The 18,144-nt window shown below is 37.8% G+C and overlaps 1 long non-coding RNA gene across 1 annotated transcript; it reads left to right on the top strand.

The window, feature by feature from the left end:
* The first annotated feature begins 13,100 nt into the window (after positions 1-13,100).
* On the top strand, positions 13,101-17,940 carry LOC119630579 (uncharacterized). The gene is made up of 2 exons (XR_009976344.1): positions 13,101-13,535; positions 17,594-17,940. It is a non-coding gene; the product is annotated as an uncharacterized LOC119630579 (long non-coding RNA).
* Positions 17,941-18,144: the final 204 nt, after the last annotated feature.

The raw sequence follows: 18,144 nt of genomic DNA, 5'->3' as shown, positions 1-18,144 counted from the left end.
GACAGCCACAGAAATTCGTTGAAAATACATAACCAAACTTAATATATTAGATATTAGATAAACATTTTTTTAAGCTTCGTTGACATAAAAGAAAAAAATTGGCGTCTATGAATTGACTTGATAATATTTTTAATAGGGCTATTAATGAGATAATGTGCGTTAAATACGTGTTTTATATTGCGAATTTTCCATAATCATTAGTTGTAAGTGCCTTATTATTATTAAAATTCATTGTTTTTTATTGATTTCTTAAATGGATAAACGAACTCACAGCCCACCTTGTGTTAACTGTTTTTTTTTTTTTCATTGCTTATATGGGTGGACGAGCTCACAGCCCACCACCTTGAGATATAAGTTCTAAGGTCTCAGTATAGTGACCACACATATTTTGGCATTGGTGAAGTCCATGGGCGACGGTAACCACTCATCATCAGGTGGACCGTATGCTCGCTCGTCTGCCTACAAAGGCAATAAAAAAAACAACATAGTTGAGGAGTTCTAAGGTCTCAGTTTTTACAGTACAACGGCTGCCCCACGCATCAAACCAAAACGCATTACTGTTTCACGACAGAAATAAGAAGGGTGGTGGTACCTACCCGTGCGGACTAACAAGACGTTATTTCTACCTGATTCGTCAGATTGTGTTGTGACTGATGTAAGAAAACCTATTTTATGTATTAGGGGGAGAAAGTGGAATCCGTCTGGTATCAGTCTGCATCAGATCAGTAAAACTATGTAACTTGTTTCTGTAGCCAACTGATCGCAAAATTCGATTGAAAAACTTCGTTCTCTGATACCTCTAATCTAATGCCATTAAAGCCTTGCGTATATGCTTCAAGAAGATAGCGATATTGGGATTGTGTTTATAATAGATTTCGATGACTGTGCGTGTAACAAATTAGTCATGAACTCCTCTATACGTCTCTGATATTGAAATTAAATGTTTTATTGAGAACAGATCCCCATTCCAATTCTGAAAAGTTCGCAAGTAAAACAGATATGTCTAAATCCGAAAAAACTAGGGTCTGATTAAACGGAATACCAATTATCGATTTTTGACTGAATCTATAGCGTAAAGTTTTCCGACTACCCATATAATTGAAATTGAATTCTTAGGAGATTACTATCGAATTCCATTTCACGTTCCCGTATCAAGCCTTTTAATCATAAAATGTTATGATGTCATGTGTAGAAATGATACTCATTTGGGAGATATAACATGTTTCAATAAGAAATTTGTGTAGGGATTATCCACAAATATTACATCAAAGTGAACAACACATTTTACTCCTTAGACGATATTTCTTAAATACGATATTTTTTCCAATAAAGTTAAAAACAAAGTTGAGTACCGTAAAATATTAACATTATTAAATATACGATTTCTAACAAGCCATATCAATGACAATGACATAGAAAATTTGAGGTGCATCAAAATCGCATCTTCAAAGCGGATTATACGTCAATGGATATCCCGTATAATATTATTATATTCCCGTATAATCGATTCATGATCATAATTTTTTTTCTAGAAAAAGCATTCCTTAAGACACTCGATTAAATACTAAATTCCATTAAAGTATAATCTGAATTAGATGATATCTCAAATTTAGAAAATTTAAGTTTTCGAAGTATTAAATGGAAAAGAAAAACTTTTCAAGTAACTCTTACGTATCTCCGCCGAGCACGATCCATCATTTGCTTAAATATGTCTGTGCATAATCTTCGCACATTATTTAAAACTAAGGTGGGATCGGATAAGCGTTGTTGTTTTATAGTGCGACAATACTTCATGTCATTTCCCTTTCTATAATTTCTTTTTTGTGACTATAAGAATAGTATATATCTACTCTAAATATCACGAAAGCCATTATTTGCCATGATAATATTGGTAAATTTTAAGATTCTGTTAATAGCTTTTCCATTCATATTTTTTCACAGATTCAACGATGACATAATCCTTCTTCTAGACATTTCTGGAATCTCTCCGTTATAAAATTTATCTTATGTAATGGATAGAATCAATGAGCTTGAGAATGGTAGTGTTAGTTTGAGTAGGAACTATGCAATCGCGCGACTGTTGTGCGATTGAGATGAAGCTTTATTTAATTGTTTTTGGGATTTTAGAGAGGCTAATGTTATTAGTCGATAAACCGCTATCACTAAATCACACCCTGTATTAAGTTAGTATTTTTTGTGAATAAGAATTCCGCAGTCAATGGCCAAAACCTAGGATTTCGTCTAATAATGACGCGTTTATGTATTGATTGAGTAGTGTAGCGTTGTGTCCGATCAGTGATTCTCAACCTTTTTTTGTTGCGGCACATATTTAACGATTTCAAAATTTGGCGGCGCACAAAAAAAAAGATAAAAATTATTTACTTACTACAACACACTGCATAAATAGTTTATCAAAAATTTTTAATATACGAAATAAACTAAAATATACAATTTTTTTTTTTGTGGATTTATATATATATTCATGTTTAAAATATGTTTCTTTTAAAATGATATAATTTAATAATATTAACATTTATTTTATTATTATATATTCGCAAAATTTGGCGGCACACTTTTGAAATTTGGCGGCACACAAAAGTGTCGCGGAACAGTGGTTGAGAATCACTGTGTCCGATTGTGTTGAGGCTTTGCTTAATTGCTTTTAGGACTTCAGCACAGTTCAATGTTATTGATGGTATCAAACATATCAAGTATCGGAAAACAGATATCAACGTATTAATGATGGAGGTAGTTTTAAGAAATTTATATTTTTTCACACATTTCGATGGTTGAGTAAAAATCTTGTATCTTCCTCAAATCGTGCCTTACTCAAAATTTACGTGTATCAAAAGCTGGACTGTTAAAGTATGCTAACAAAAATGTCTGAAATAATAGTATTAGTACTGAAGACTACCGGCTAAGACTACTACTACTACTACTACGACTACCGACTAAGGCAAATTCTGTCTCATTTAACTTTATTCTATTCTATGGAATCTCAATGTTCAAAAGACTTAAATGTGTAATTGAAAGATAAACAAATTAATCCTTTTTGTTAAAAGCTAAACTAAAATCTTGAGAAATTATCTTAAAGTTAACTTAAAAGCTTTCTAGAGACGATACTTATTCGTTACGCAATACTTACAAAAGCCTTAAAGTTTATAAAACTTATTGAATTAATAATAGACCATCTCTTTTTAAATATAATTTCACAATCCAAATCAATTATGTCGTATTTAGGTTAGGCAGCATACATTTTAAAAGTTTGAATAAATGCAGTGCTTACAAAAAAAAAATTACACCAATTTTTATACTCATCCCCGTGATCTTAAGACTGTGAGTAGGTTTCTTAGAAAATTATTTACAGAAATCTTATTTTTTTAATTAAGTTTTAATGTAGAACGAATATAAAAAAATACAATTCGAAAATCTTATCACTCACCGTAACAAGTTTTTCAAGATTCGAGTATTTAACAATATTTTCATATCTATACAATGCGAAATATAATTTGTTTGTTACGCCTTCAGTATGTTTAGTGCCAGTTTTTTAACGTTCTCGATAGCGTAAAAGTTAACTCACATTTGTATGCAGTTCTAACAGCGACGTTAAAAAAATCGCACAAAACACACTAGTTTTAACTGCTCAACTGATCATCATTATATTTTGTATACTAATTGTTAGGAGCACAAGCTTTCCATAGACAGGATGATGGTACCTACCCGTGCGGGCATATAATGCGCCCTGCAACCAGCATATGCCAGTTAGGGATCGCATCACGCTGGAATAATACTTACAGAGAGCTGCTCTGCTACCTTGGTGAAGCCTTCTTGAGTCGCCTTTTACTGACACAGCCAAAATTTATGTCTGTGATTTGCTAATTGCCTATAACCGATTAGCAAGTCTAAGTAGACTATAAAAAATCAATTAGCGTAAATTAAAACGTAGTTAAATTCAAATATATCTCTTATTCTAAGCGTCAACGATCAGAGTTGAAGTCCTAGTGATATAAAAAGTACATTTTATAAATAGTTTAAGCATATACCTATTGTTCGTTTTTATTTTTATTGCCCTTGTACGCAGACGAGCATACGGCCCACCTGATGGTGAGTTGTTACCGTCGCCCATGGACTTCAGCAATGCCAGGGGCAGAGCCAAGCCACTGCCTACCGCTTAATACTCTCCACAAGCCTCGTTTGAAGAAGGACATGTCATAGCGCTCGGGAAACACCGTGGAGGGGAGCTCATTCCATAGCCGGATGGTACGTGGCAAAAAATATCTCTGGAAACGCACTGTGGATGACCGCAGTGGCTCCAGGTAGTATGGATGAACTCTACTCCGGTGGCGGGCGGTGCGATGGTAAAAACGAGATGCCGGTATCATCTCGAACAATTCCTCAGAGCACTCGTGTTCAGTCTTTTTCTCTTAAGTTAATCAGTTCGTTCGCAATCAAATATTTAGGATCTATTTATTGTAAGTGAATTATTAAAAATAACATATCTTATTTCTAAAATTTTCAGTCCCTCGACTAGGTACTACCCTAAGCAAATTTCATAATCGACCGATCTGTTGAACTATATTTACCATCCTCATCACACTTTTTTACTGGTGGTAGGATCTCTTGTGAGTCCGCACGGGTAGGTACCACCACCCCGCCTATTTCTGCCGTGAAGCAGCAATGCGTTTCGGTTTCAAGGGTGGGGCAGCCGTTATAACTATACTGAGACCTTAGAACTTATTTCTCAAGGTGGGTGGCGCATTTTCTGGGTAGCGCATTACGTTGTAGATGTCTATGGGCTTCAGTGACCACTTAACACCAGGTCGGCGGTTAGCTCGTCCACCCATTTAAGCAATAAATAGACAAGTCGGCTTAATGAGAAACGCTATTCGCAGTATTGGGAATTCCATACTACAGAATTAGTTTATTTATTTAAGTTTAAATTTATATCTATTTATAACATATTTCTAACTTTAAATCTCTCCTCTAAGCATCGTTTCCGTCGTCCCTTCCACAAATTATTTTCTCTTGGGGGATTACATGCCCAACTTTACAATTTACAGACCTACTATACATAGTGTTCGTGATTCCAACATGTGTTTGTATTATGTTTATATGTTGAGTAAAACCGAAAATTATCGCCAAAATGCAGCAAGACATTTATTATGACTACTGTATCTCAGCTACATATAAGAAGAATGGATGGATGGAATGATATTATACATAAAAAAATATTCGAAAAGAAATCCGTTAACTATTCAAAACATTCGAAATAATAAACGTGAGATTAAATAGCAAAATTTGTTTCAATATGAAAAAAATAAATTTACTTTTTTTTTCTTTCTGTCTCGTGGAGGTAAATAAAATTTTACTATAATATACTGAAGAGAAATACTTTGTAAAAAAAACTCGAATATTACATTAAACGTAGTATTCCAGCTCACTGACAAGTGATAGTGATGAAGGAGGATTCATTTGTTCAAAATCATTAAAACCACTTGTAGCTAATGAAGAGCCATCGCAAGAATGAGACTACTTAAACTTGTGAACTGCGTGGAAATCTCATCAATTTAATGGAGCTGCCTCGTTCGAGTTTTCTTCCCAGACCGAAGAAATTTGCAGGGCCCGTAGATAGGATGATTGCCAAAGTTGCGTCAGATTGAGTACGCGCAACGAATGCGTAGTGATTTTCTCAAACAGACTCCGATTAGTTTCCTCTAAGGCTAGTTAAATAGGTTAGTAGTTACACTTATATAACTATAGTTACAGTTTTATTTACAATTACGCCTTTTGCATTCTTCATTTATACCTACAAATAACGTAAACCGATATAAAATTAATAAATTCTATAATACAAACAAAAAAAAACGACTGCAAGAAAATAAAATGAGAATATAAAAAATGTAGTCAAACTCAATTAAATATACTTTGAAAGGAATAAGTCAAAATCTATTAGTCAGATCTTCATAAAATGTAAATGAAAGCAATGAGAAACACCAGCTTTCAAATGAGAAAAGAATAATCAAAATCGGTTCACCTAGACTTTCATATTTATCTCATGTATTTTCTGCTTACGGTCGCCGGCAAGAAGTGGTTGAGGAGAGCCGAAGACCGGGCCTAGTGGTGTGGATTGGGAGAAGCAGTGGACGACTATGGGCTGATAATGACGAAGATGATGAAGTATTTTCTGCTTACACTTATGTTTAATTAGAGTTTGTTTTAATTAGAACATTTGAAAAGTTAACAGTTGAATTAGAATAGTTTTAATACTACGCCAACTGATCGTGATACTGGGAGATGGGAGTTATGCGAGCTTCTGCGTCTAACGCCAGTGAAATTAGGAAAATTAGAGGCGCATATAATTACGTGGATAATACCACGACGTTCAGTAATGTTATGTATGTTTGACGGATGATTAACATAATTTCGATGATGCCTACACTGGAATAAGAAGCAAGGTGTGACAGCTAAGTCAGAAAAAATAATAGTCAAATAAAGACTTATGGGTAAAGATTGTAGATTTTGTGTTTAAGATTAGAAATTATAAAAAAAATGAAAAGAGAGTCCTCTGTGTTTATTTAGTGAACCGATCCCATATGTGTCTAGCTATCTACGAATTCGTATCTTATGGTAAGGTAAACTGGCGGTAAAACCTCTTGTTAGTCCGCACGGGTAGGTACGACCACTCTATCTATTTCTTCCGTGAAGCAGTAATGCGTTTCGGCTTGAAGGGTGGGGTAGCCGTTGTAACTATACTGAACTCATATCTCAAGGTGGGTGGCGGCATTTACATTGCAGATATCTATGGGCTCCGGTAACCACTTAAGCCCAGGTGGGCTGTGAGCTCGTCCACCCATCTATGCAATAAAAATAAAATAAAATAAAAGTAGCCGAACAATCCATTATCAGAAATTTTAGGATAACCTTTACAATAATATTTTTATCATTGCATAGATTACACGAGTCAATAATCAAGTATTCCACCTCGTAGGCAACAAAATCAGCTTTCAGCGGTTTAAATATGTTTATAGTCTGTCATGGGACACGATGAACCGGATATAATACTGTTACGCGCTGGGGCTCGTTATGGTAGGTAGTTCACTTCTTCGGCTTCGCTTCAGGTGAACCGTTCGCTTTTTCGCTTCGAGTAGATCCGATTACTAATTGACTTCTTGTTATATCTGCAACACTTTTATAGTCGATATGACATCCCTAGAATTATCGAGACCATTCCTGACAGGTCGAGTAGTTACGATATGGGTTTCCGATATTTGACAATAGATGGCATTGAACTTTTCAAGAGTTCTCGATTTTACTAGTTCTTTTGATGTTCGTTTCTGCTATTCAATGATAGAAGGCGTTGCTTTTACAGGCGTAACAATGCGATTACACTTAAGAAGATTTAGCAAAACAATTAAAAAACCATTTCCTCGGACTATTTTAGTACAGCTAAAAGTTTTAAATTTAAAAGGGAATTGCGCTGCCAAACCTTTTCGTTGTTCTGAAGATTTCACGTTGAACTTTTGGAATTCGAGACGAGATTCTGTTGTAACGAAACTTAATTGGATAAAAGGAAGTTTCGGTGTAGTTCGCAGAATTTCATCGGAAATTCGAGTTATATATTGCATTGGTTGTTAGAGAACTCGAATAACGCAATTAAATAGTCGGTACTGAATTCAATATTCCGGGACTGCTTACACAAAACATTGGTTCATAAACAGAACTGTCAAGGAATTAATTTTAAAATTAAGAAGGCCCCTCAAATAAACCTTGTTGTCTTTAAATACAAAGTTGTGTGTTGGGTTAATTTAAAATGGAAATTCTGTTTGCTTCGTATCTCGAAAGAAAATGTTGACAAAAAGTCTGTAGTTTCTCTCTAATATAAAAAACTGATTTTGTATTTTGATAGCAGACTAGATTTATGTACAATTTAGTGTCGAATTTTTTTTGATGTTGGACGATTTCAAACTATACCAACTTCTTCAGTATATTCTCAAATTCTTGAGTCATTTTATGTTGTATTGCATATTCATTGTTTATTATTGAATTGGCGTATACATTTTGTAGTAATTTCAACGAGTTATATAGAAGTCCCATTTGTCATAAAGTCTGATTTATCTATACTAATCTATATTTCTATACTAATATTATAAACAGGAAAGATTTGTTTTTTTGTTTGTATTGAATAGGCTCCGAAACTACTGAACCGATTTGAAAAATTCATTCACTGTTTGGAAGCTACACTATTCTCGAGTGATATAGGCTATAATTTTTTTTGAAAAAAGTTAGAAATCTCAACTAAAACTCCAATAACGTAACCCAAGGTGTAAAAATTACCTAAAATATTATTTATAAAACAACGTCAAATACCGTTAAAATTTTTGTTAAAGACCCGAACGGAGCCGGAGCGGGCCTCTAGTTAGACAATAAAAATGCCGAATTAATTCAGTAAATTAAAAAAGGGAAGAAATTTGTGCTGTCCCCAAATCTAGGCAAAAAGATTGCTAAGTCATTACTTCGTACAAGCGTGTTAAGAAATCCCGTCACGCCCTCAGTAGAACGGGAATCAATCAGCCACATGCCTTCGAGAATAGCTAGTGCCAATAGTTGATTGATTGTCGCAAAAATAGGCAAATCTTAGACTTGCTTTCCTACTCATTAATCCAATTTATCCGGCTAACTTCGTTGTTTTCGCTTATTGTAAGCATCTATATATCTATCTATATATAAATGAATTGCTGTTCTTTAGTCTCGCTAAAACTCGAGAACGACTGGACCGATTTGGCTAATTTTGGTCTTGAATTATTTGTGGAAGTCCAGAGAAGGTTTAAAAGGTAGATAAATATGAAAATACTTGGAATTAAATAAAAATAACAATTTTCTTTTTCTTTTGATGAGTCCCCCGTCGGACGGATTCCTTTTGTTTGTTTTAAGTTCATTTTATACAAAATCTTAGGTCTTTTTTTTATCGATTGAGGCACTACGAGGTCTGCCGGGTCAGCTAGTTGCTTAATAAAACTTTTTCTGCCGAATTCCACCTACCTAACCAGTCTCTCGGGCGGTTTATTATTATTTGACCAAATATTGACTGTTTTACCCGATGCGTGGAAAATGCCTTATAGCCAATGTAAAATCTCATTTTTATATTCTGTGTATACATTGATTGCAAGATTAGGTACAGCAAAATCGTATAGGTACATATATCGCCATTGTCTTTATATCTGCCACAAAACATTGACATTTTCCCTTTCGAAGGGCATTCCGCAATACGGCATTCTACACACGTATTATTATTGTTTGGAGATAAAACTTTTTTTTATTTATTGCTTAGATGGGTGGACGAGCTCACAGCCCACCTGATGTTAAGTGGTTACTGGAGCCCATAGACATCAACAACGTAAATGCGCCACCCACCTTGAGATACAAGTTCTAAGATCTCAGTATAGTTACAACGGCTGCCCCACCCTTCAAACCGAAACGCATTACAGCTTCACCGCAGAAATAGGCGGTGTGGTGGTACCTATCCGCGCGGACTCACAAGAGGTCCTACCACCAGTAAAAAAATAAAAACTCATGATTTTAGCTTTTTTAATTAAACCTAAATAGTGATCGGTTCTAATGTACTATTAATACAGTGCGATTATTTTCAATCATAAGATTTTTTTAAATAATTGGTTCTTTAAATGTTTTTGTAATGTAGAAATCAAGATTCCAATAAGAAAATCTAAAGCAGAAAAATCTTCTTCCGTGACCACGAATACAGTTAAAGTATTCGAAAAGTCGGAAATTTGAATTTTTTGGTAGTGAGGCATTTTTAATTATCTTCGACGCAAAAAAAAATGAAACTGGAGAAAACAATATCCAAGCACGAGGCTGTAATAAATAAATAAATAAATAAAACGTTATGCTTCATAGTCCGATAAAGTTTATGAGACAAGGTGCTTAGTTACTAAAGTTTATTCTGATTATAATGATTACAATTAAAACGCAACGTGATATCTACAGCCCGACAATCCGGAGACCCACTAGCAGCGTCATTATATTATATAGGGAATATATAATTTTTATTTTATTTTATTGCTTAGATGGGTGGACAAGCTCACAGCACACCTGTTGTTCAGTGGTTACTGGAGCCCATAGGCATCTATAACGTAAATGCACCAACCACCTTCAGATATAAGTTCTAAGATCTCAGTATAGTTACAACGGCTGCCCCACCCTTCAAACCGAAACGCACTACTGTTTCACGACAGAAATAGGCTGGGTGGTGGTACCTACCCGCGCGGACTCGCAAGAGGTCTTACCACCAATAGGTAGGTAGGTAGGTAGGTAGGTAGGTAGGTAGGTATAATGAAGTCGTCGTGGCCTAAAGGATAAGACGTCCGGTGCATTCGTATGTAGCGATGCACCGGTGTTCGAATCCCACAGGCGGGTACCAATTTTTGTAATGAAATACGTACTCAACAAATGTTCACGATTGACTTCCACGGTGAAGGAATAATAGGTGGGCTGTGAGCTCGTCCATCCATCTAAGCAATAATCTTTTTTTAATAATAATAAGGAATATGGGTAATGTAGTCCTTACAAGTTGTCTAGACCGTATCATCATATTATAACCTAGTAATATTTATAATGAATCAATATTTTGTAAAAACGAACCTCGAACCACGCACTGCACGTTGAATATTTAATTGTACTTACTCGTAAAATCAAAACGTGATTGACATCATACTATTAAACTTACTGTTTATTATCTGATGCGGTTTTCGAATTTTCAAAGGAATTGATATTTTCGTGCTCAAGGACGATAATGGTGTAGGTCCGGTCACCGTCCTCGTCGAAGCCGCCGCTTGCGACCAAGGGCTCGACGAGCGAATTAACCCATAGACACAGCCCACTGAGTTTCTCGCCGGATTTTCTCAGTGGGTCGCGTTTCCGATCCGGTGGTAGATTCTGCGAAGCACTGCTCTTGCTAGGGTCAGTGCTAGCAACTCTCCGGCTTGAGCCCCGTGAGCTCACCTACAAACAATAGGGCGAAGCTGAAGCTGAAAGCTCTCAAGGCTATCAGCATAGGTAAAAAAAAGGCTATTGTTTGTCCAGTTTTAAATGGGATAAGTGCATTCATCATCATCGCATTAAGATGGGCAGCTAACATTTACCTAATTATAATATGAAGACTCATCTCGTACGCGGAAATTTCGATCGTCTAATCTCAACTATAAAAACGAAAATATGTATATTTCTTGGAACAATGAAATGTGTGAAGTGTGAAATGCCGCACATTTCACAATATTTCCACAGTGCTATCAACGTGTGGTCATTAAGAGACACGGGCGAAATTACTCGTTGTGCTTTAGTATTTTCTTCGCTTCCACGAGTCGCAGACATCATTAAAACTGCTTTAATAGTTAGATAAATCTCTCATCTCTATTCTTCTCATTATATTGTTTCCGACGTTTGGAAAACTTTAAAGTTTTCTTAGACCCGAACGCCTCAGGTGTTTGTTCGTCAAAATTTCAATATCGGGCTAAGGGCGAATTTACATTACGAAATTAGTGGCATGAAATTAATTTCGTGACATTAGTTTTTTTTTTTTTTTTATTGCCTTTGTAGGCAGACGGGCATACGGCCCACCTGATGGTGAGTGGTTACCGTCGCCCATGGACTTCAGCAATGCCAGGGGCAGAGCCAAGCCGCTGCCTACCGTTTTACCAACAGTTCCACGTGTAATTTAATACTTTCGTAATGCATGCGTTAATTTCATGCATGCAAATAAGTTTCGTGCCCTGCGCGATTTTTTTTTAAATTAATGTTATGCAACTAATTTCATAGTGTAGACGCGACGTAACTTGACGTGTCTAATGAAAATGTGGACGACAATTTGAATAATAAATGCGAGACTAAACCGTAATAGTAGTTTTAGATACCTTGTACTTTGTACGGAATTAACAAGATAACAATGAAGGTATTATTAGTAATCGTGAGCCGTTTCAACAAGTAAATGCATTTGCTTTATCCACTCAGCGAATCGAAACGGGAGTTGAAGAATAAATTAAATTCTAATAATATTGAAATTGAAATAATCATACGCTATAACGTTACACGAAAAGGGCGTGACAAAAATTAACTGCAAAGGCTAGGCATAAACTTTACTTCACTTTGTTTTGAACAATCAATAAATATTTATATCACCTCGTGGGTGTATTGACTAGTGACATATTTTTTTAGAGTAATTCGGTATGTGGGGTTCTTTTTTCTATTGCCCTTAAAGAATAGTCGAGCGAACGGTCCACCTGGGATAAAGTGTGGTATCTTGAAGAATGAGGTGGTAGTCTCAATTGTGTTGAAAAACGCTTCTACCTCTTTTTAAAGAGGAAAGTGTGCTTCGCGGCAGAAACAAGCAAGATAAGTGGTACCTACACGTGTGGGCTTATAAAACGTACCTCTCGGTACCTCCACCACCAGCAATTACCCGTTTGCGACCGAATTAAAGTATAATAATCAGGGAATGCTTATTCCTCGGCGAAGGCTGTAGTCGACTTTCCGTCATGATAATCGCCTTATCGATGAATATAAACATGAATATAACAACGTGAATAAATGCCAATGAAACTAGTACTGTAGAAAATTTTCTGGAACAATAGCGAAAAAATAACATTATTGCAACTTCTCAAAATTTCATAGGTGATCGCGAAGTGCCTCAAATATCAGTGCAAAAGTATGTCTTGGTCTGCAAACGAACGTATGATAAGGAAATCCAATTCATTACAAAAATACCCCATTGGTCCTAAGATTAATATTCAGAGATAAGGTGGTGCTATTTTAATCTACAAAAGATCTTCTTTATTTAGACTCTAACAAGATGGGCAACGGAATTAATATGGTGATTTCCTAGAACACCGATAACCGTTTATCATCAAATGACTTCGAATAAAAATAGGTCAATGTTTATTTCATTGTTGTTTGAGATATATTTTACTGGTGGTAGGACGTCTTGTGAGTCCGCACGGATAAGTACCACCACTCTGCCTATTTCTGTCGTGAAGCAGTAATGCGTTTCGGTTTGAAGGGCGGGGCAGCCGTTGTAACTATACTGAGACCTTAGAACTCGTGTCTCACGGTGGGTGGCGGCATTTACGTTGTAGACGTCTATGGGCTCCGGTAACCCCTTAACACCAGGTGGGCCGTGAGCTCGTCCGTCCCATTAAGCAGAAAAAAATCTAACCGAAAAATACGTTGGATGATTGGTTTATAAGGCTGGGAGACCGCAGGACACGACGCCAGTACTATAAAAACATGATTGTGCTTTCAATATCTCATATAAGTCGCAACTTTTGTTTGGTACACATGCCTTAACTCAAATCTAACTGTGTACATATAAAACAACGCGAGGATAATACCTTTTTTTAATACCTATAAGTGTTTCTCTTAACATTATATCTCGCAATAAATAAGTTTAATGATTTAGCAAGGTCAACTTTTACATAAATAATACTTATATTAGTTTCTGTTGAGCTTCAACCAATTCGCTGAAAATTGTAAGTACATATTTTATTATTATTATTAAGCGTTAGCGAAGAGAAAAGTAATTTTGAGTAATTATTCTAATGGGATTACTGATCTCTATAAGCGACTTCTTACAATCAGATAGGTACCGTACGTTCGGCGGTAATTCAAAAATTTTAAAGTGTAATATTATCATTCATTGATTAGTGGTTGATTTTTCATATACTAACCATTTAAGTGCGATCAAATTCTAAAGCCAAGGGCTCAAATTTAATTGGTTCGATTACAATACAATATTTCCATATATTTCAGCCTAGTACACTTTTAAGTTAAATGAATAAATACTACGAAACAACATTAGAGTGACTGACCACAAAAAAATACATTTTATACATAAATAACTACACAATTGAAAAATTGGAATTAAATTACTTTAGACTTTTTTTTTTTATTGCTAGATGGGTGCACGAGCTCACAGCCCACCTGGTGCTAAGTGGTTACTGGAGCCCATAGACATCTAAGACGTAAATGCGCCACCCACCTTGAGATATAAGTTCTGAGGTCTCAAGTATAGTTACACTAGTATAGTTGACTTTGTTTTTTACTATTTAATTACGGTTTAAGCAAGAAACATACGTGAAAAAGTTTCACAACCTTATTTTTTTTTTTTTTTTTTTTTTATGATTGAAAGTTTACTGGTGGCCCGAAGGCCTTTCCAGTTTCACCAGGACAGGTGGGCGAGCAAAGGCTCAGCCAAGAGGGGTGGGATTTGCTAACAACTGCCCGAGCGCCTCCGAAGGAGACCTAACAACTCAAGAGCAATTGTTTCGCGAATGAATCTACTACCGGATCGGAATCGCGACCCGCTGAGAAGATCCGGCGAGAAACTCAGCGGGCTGATGCATGGGTTAGGTTGCACGTCGACCTCTTTGTCGAGTTCGACGAGTACGGTTACCGGGGTCCCTAAGCCTGCCCCTAGTATTAGAGCTGAAGGCATCTAATGCAAAGGTTATTGGATCTGATGGATCCGTAAGGACGTGTCTAGGGCGTCGACGGTGACTGGCTCCTGCATGATCAGGATTCGGGGAGTAGTCAGCGGCGGCAACGATAAGGCGATTATCATGACGCATAGCCTTATCGAAGTATCGTTCCGACGCTGACTTCATGTATTTCCGAATTGATTCGAGGCCCAAGTCGTCGTGTAGGTCAACGTTCCTCACGAACCACGGAGCCCCGACAGCTAACCTGCAAAAGCGGGATTGTAGGGATTGGAGGGTGTCTATGTGTGTGCGGGCCGCGTGAGCGAACACCACACTCGCGTAAGTCATGACGGGCCTTATGCAAGTTTTGTAAAGTGTCACCTTGTTCCGAAGGGACATTTTACTCCGCTTACAGATCATGGGGTAGAGTCTACCGAGAATAAACGCGGCACGGTCACGGACTGATTTTATATGCGGGCGGAATGTCATCGATGCATCCAGGGTAACGCCCAGGTACTTGACCTTCCTGGCCCAGGGTATGGGTTGTCTAAAGAGAGTAATCGGGGGTGTGAAATTCCTCCTCCTAATCCGGGAGGAAATCCGTGTGGAGCTTCCCCTCTGAAATAGCACCGCAGTACTTTTTGCTGGGTTGATGTCTATGCGCCATTTTCGGAACCACTGTCCTAGGGCTAGGGCTGCGCTCTGAAGCTTCTTCGCGATTAGGGACTTATTTCTACTAGAATAGTAAACAGTCGTGTCGTCGGCGAATAAAGCTAAATGGGTCGGCGGCGACCGGGGAATATCGTTGACGAATAAGCTAAATAGGAGGGGTGAGAGGACAGAGCCTTGCGGGACTCCAGCTGTGAGAGGTCGTGGGGAGGAGCGGGTTCCCTCGACTCGATATCGAAAAGAGCGGTTCGACAAGAAGTCCCGTATGATGAGCACGAGACTATCCGGCACGCCCATGTTGAATAGTTTGAAAATCAAACCATTGTGCCAGACTTTGTCGAACGCTTTTGCGACGTCGAAGAAGAGAGCTCCCGTGTATAACGGTTTTGGTCGATTAAGCCCCACAAGAATATGCTCCGTGAGGCGGTGCACCTGTTGAACGCATGAGTGATTTGTACGGAATCCGAATTGTTCATCGATAAGAATGCCCTTGGATGAGACGAAGTCTCTGAGGCGTTTGTAGAGCAGACGCTCATACAGTTTGCCTAGAGACATGAGGAGGCTAATCGGGCGGTAGCTCGTCGGATGATTTTTTGGTTTACCGGGTTTATGTATGCCGATAACGTCCGCTTCTTTCCACACCGCGGGAAAGATACAGTTCGCCATAGCGGCATTGAAAATAGATGCCAACATCACGATGAGTTGGACGGATAGAAGTTTAATAACGCGGTTGGATATACCGTCGGAACCGGGAGCCTTGCGAGGACGTAGGTCTTTGATCAAGTCTTTAACTTCCATCGGGGTGACGGGTGGTAACGCATCAGAGGGTGGCAAGGAGGCTCTGCGTTCTACCTCACTGTCTACTAATTCTACATGAACAGGGTCCACGGATTGAGTGCTGGGCGTGCACTGGGTTTGCAATGTATCGGCCAGCAGCTCTGCTTTTTCGTCATCATCGAACGCCGCGAGTCGGCCTGAGGGGCCTACGAGGGGGGGCATAGTTACTACCGTATCCGATTTGAGAGTACGAGCTAAGCGGTAGTAAGACCTTTGAGAGGGCGCGAGTCCTTCTAAGAAATCAGACCATCTGGCATCTCGGACTTCGGTGTTCACAACCTTCTGTGTGTTTGTAAGGAGCCTTATAGAGGGTAGTAAAAAGGTAGTCTTATGTGACAAGGCCAAGTCGTAAACTACAATATAGTTACTTTACAGCTTAATTGCGACCGCGACTTTGTACAACTAATTTACAAAGAAAATAAAATAGGACTTACTATCGCGACATAAATTCTACGTATAGAGCATGTGGATTACGGAAGGCTTAAGTGAGAACTCGGCTTTTAATTGTCTATTTGAATACAAGCTAAACATATAAATCAAAGTCAATAAATAATATTCTACCCAATACGAACATCTTTACATGCGTTAAAAAGTCAAAGACGTTTTCTTACTCCAAAACAGATTCTATGGAAGGGGAACGTTTATGCTGGGATAGTCTAGATTCCGAAATAATGCGTACGACCCAACACCAAATTTAGCGCAAAAGAACAAACTTTATTCCAAGCAATCTAATGATAACTTTTTGTTGGTGGCGTAAACAAATCATCGCAAACCTAACGGCATATCAAAGCTGCATCGCCCATACGGTCGTCGAGCAATATTTTTTTTTTTGTAATATGTTTAGAAAGAAATAAAAAATCTAATAAATACCTCACCGTATCCTGTAGTACGCGTAACAACATGAAAATATAAGCATAATCCTGTGTCCAAAGCATTCAAGATTTACCTTGAATGAACCTGTATTTATAGTTCATAAAACAACATCCCGACCCTGTGTATGTAGTGGATAAAAAATAGGCATTGTAACTGACATTATAAAAAACATAGAATAAGTAGTAAAAGATACAGAAGTAATTAATTTTGATGAGGCTTACTCTGAGGCATGGGGCAGATGCTATGGGGCAGATACCAATTTTTCCTATTAATAGGTACCGATCAATCTTAAATCATTTTTTTTATTGCCGTATAAGCAGACGAGCATGCGGGCTACCTGATGGTGAGTGGTAACCGTCGCCCATGGACATCAGCAATGCCAGGGGCAGAGTTAAGTCGCTGCCTACCGTTTAATATTCCCCACAAATCTCGTTTGAAGAAGTAATAGGATAGCGCTCGGAAAACACCGTGAAGGGGAGCTCATTCGCCGGATGGTAAAAAAGATCTCTGGAAACGCACTATGGATGAACGCAGTGGCTCCATGTAGTATAGATGAACTCTATTCCGATGGCGGGCGGTGCGATGGTAAAAACGAGATGATGGTATCATCTCAAACAATTTCTCAGAGCATTCCCCATAAAACATATGGTACAAAACGCAGAGGGAACCGAAGTCCCTTCGCAGACCCAGAAGCTCCAAACGATCAATTAAAAATACTTCTTTTTTTTCAGTATACAATGAAGTTGGTTATTCTATTAGTGTGCGTGGCGCTGTGCTCCTGCCAACGACCGTTCTACGCCGGCCGAAGACCAATAGGCTTTCCAACAATACAACCTTCGGGTGTAGCCAGCCGATCCTCGGTCGACCCACTGCCACCACAACTGAACGGCGACAAAGAATACGCGAACCGTCTCGATAGTTTGCCCATAGACCAGCAGCCATTTTGGTACATCAACAGAGAAAAGTACAATGAGCTCATGAAGAATCCAAAGACGTACAGTCAAAGGCCCAATGGTTTCATCGATAACAACGGTGTTTGAATTTTTTTTTGCGTTCAATAAATCTTGTTTTGATTTAATTTTGTTTTTAAATTTATTTATTATATTTAAAAAAAAAAAAAAACTGCAAGTTAAGATGTTAGCGACCATTTCTATTAAAACTATTAACATATACAAAGCAATGGTTATTATAAGACGTCTTGACTTCATTTCCATTCTAACCCACAACATCAGCCCGCTGAGTTTCTCGCCGGATCTTCTAGACGAGTCGCGATTCCGGTCGG

This window comes from Bombyx mori, chromosome 3 (assembly GCF_030269925.1).
Source record: "Bombyx mori chromosome 3, ASM3026992v2".
Taxonomy (NCBI): domain Eukaryota; kingdom Metazoa; phylum Arthropoda; class Insecta; order Lepidoptera; family Bombycidae; genus Bombyx; species Bombyx mori.
The sequence above is the reverse complement of the archived record's forward strand: the minus strand, read 5'-3'. Positions and strand labels throughout refer to the sequence as shown.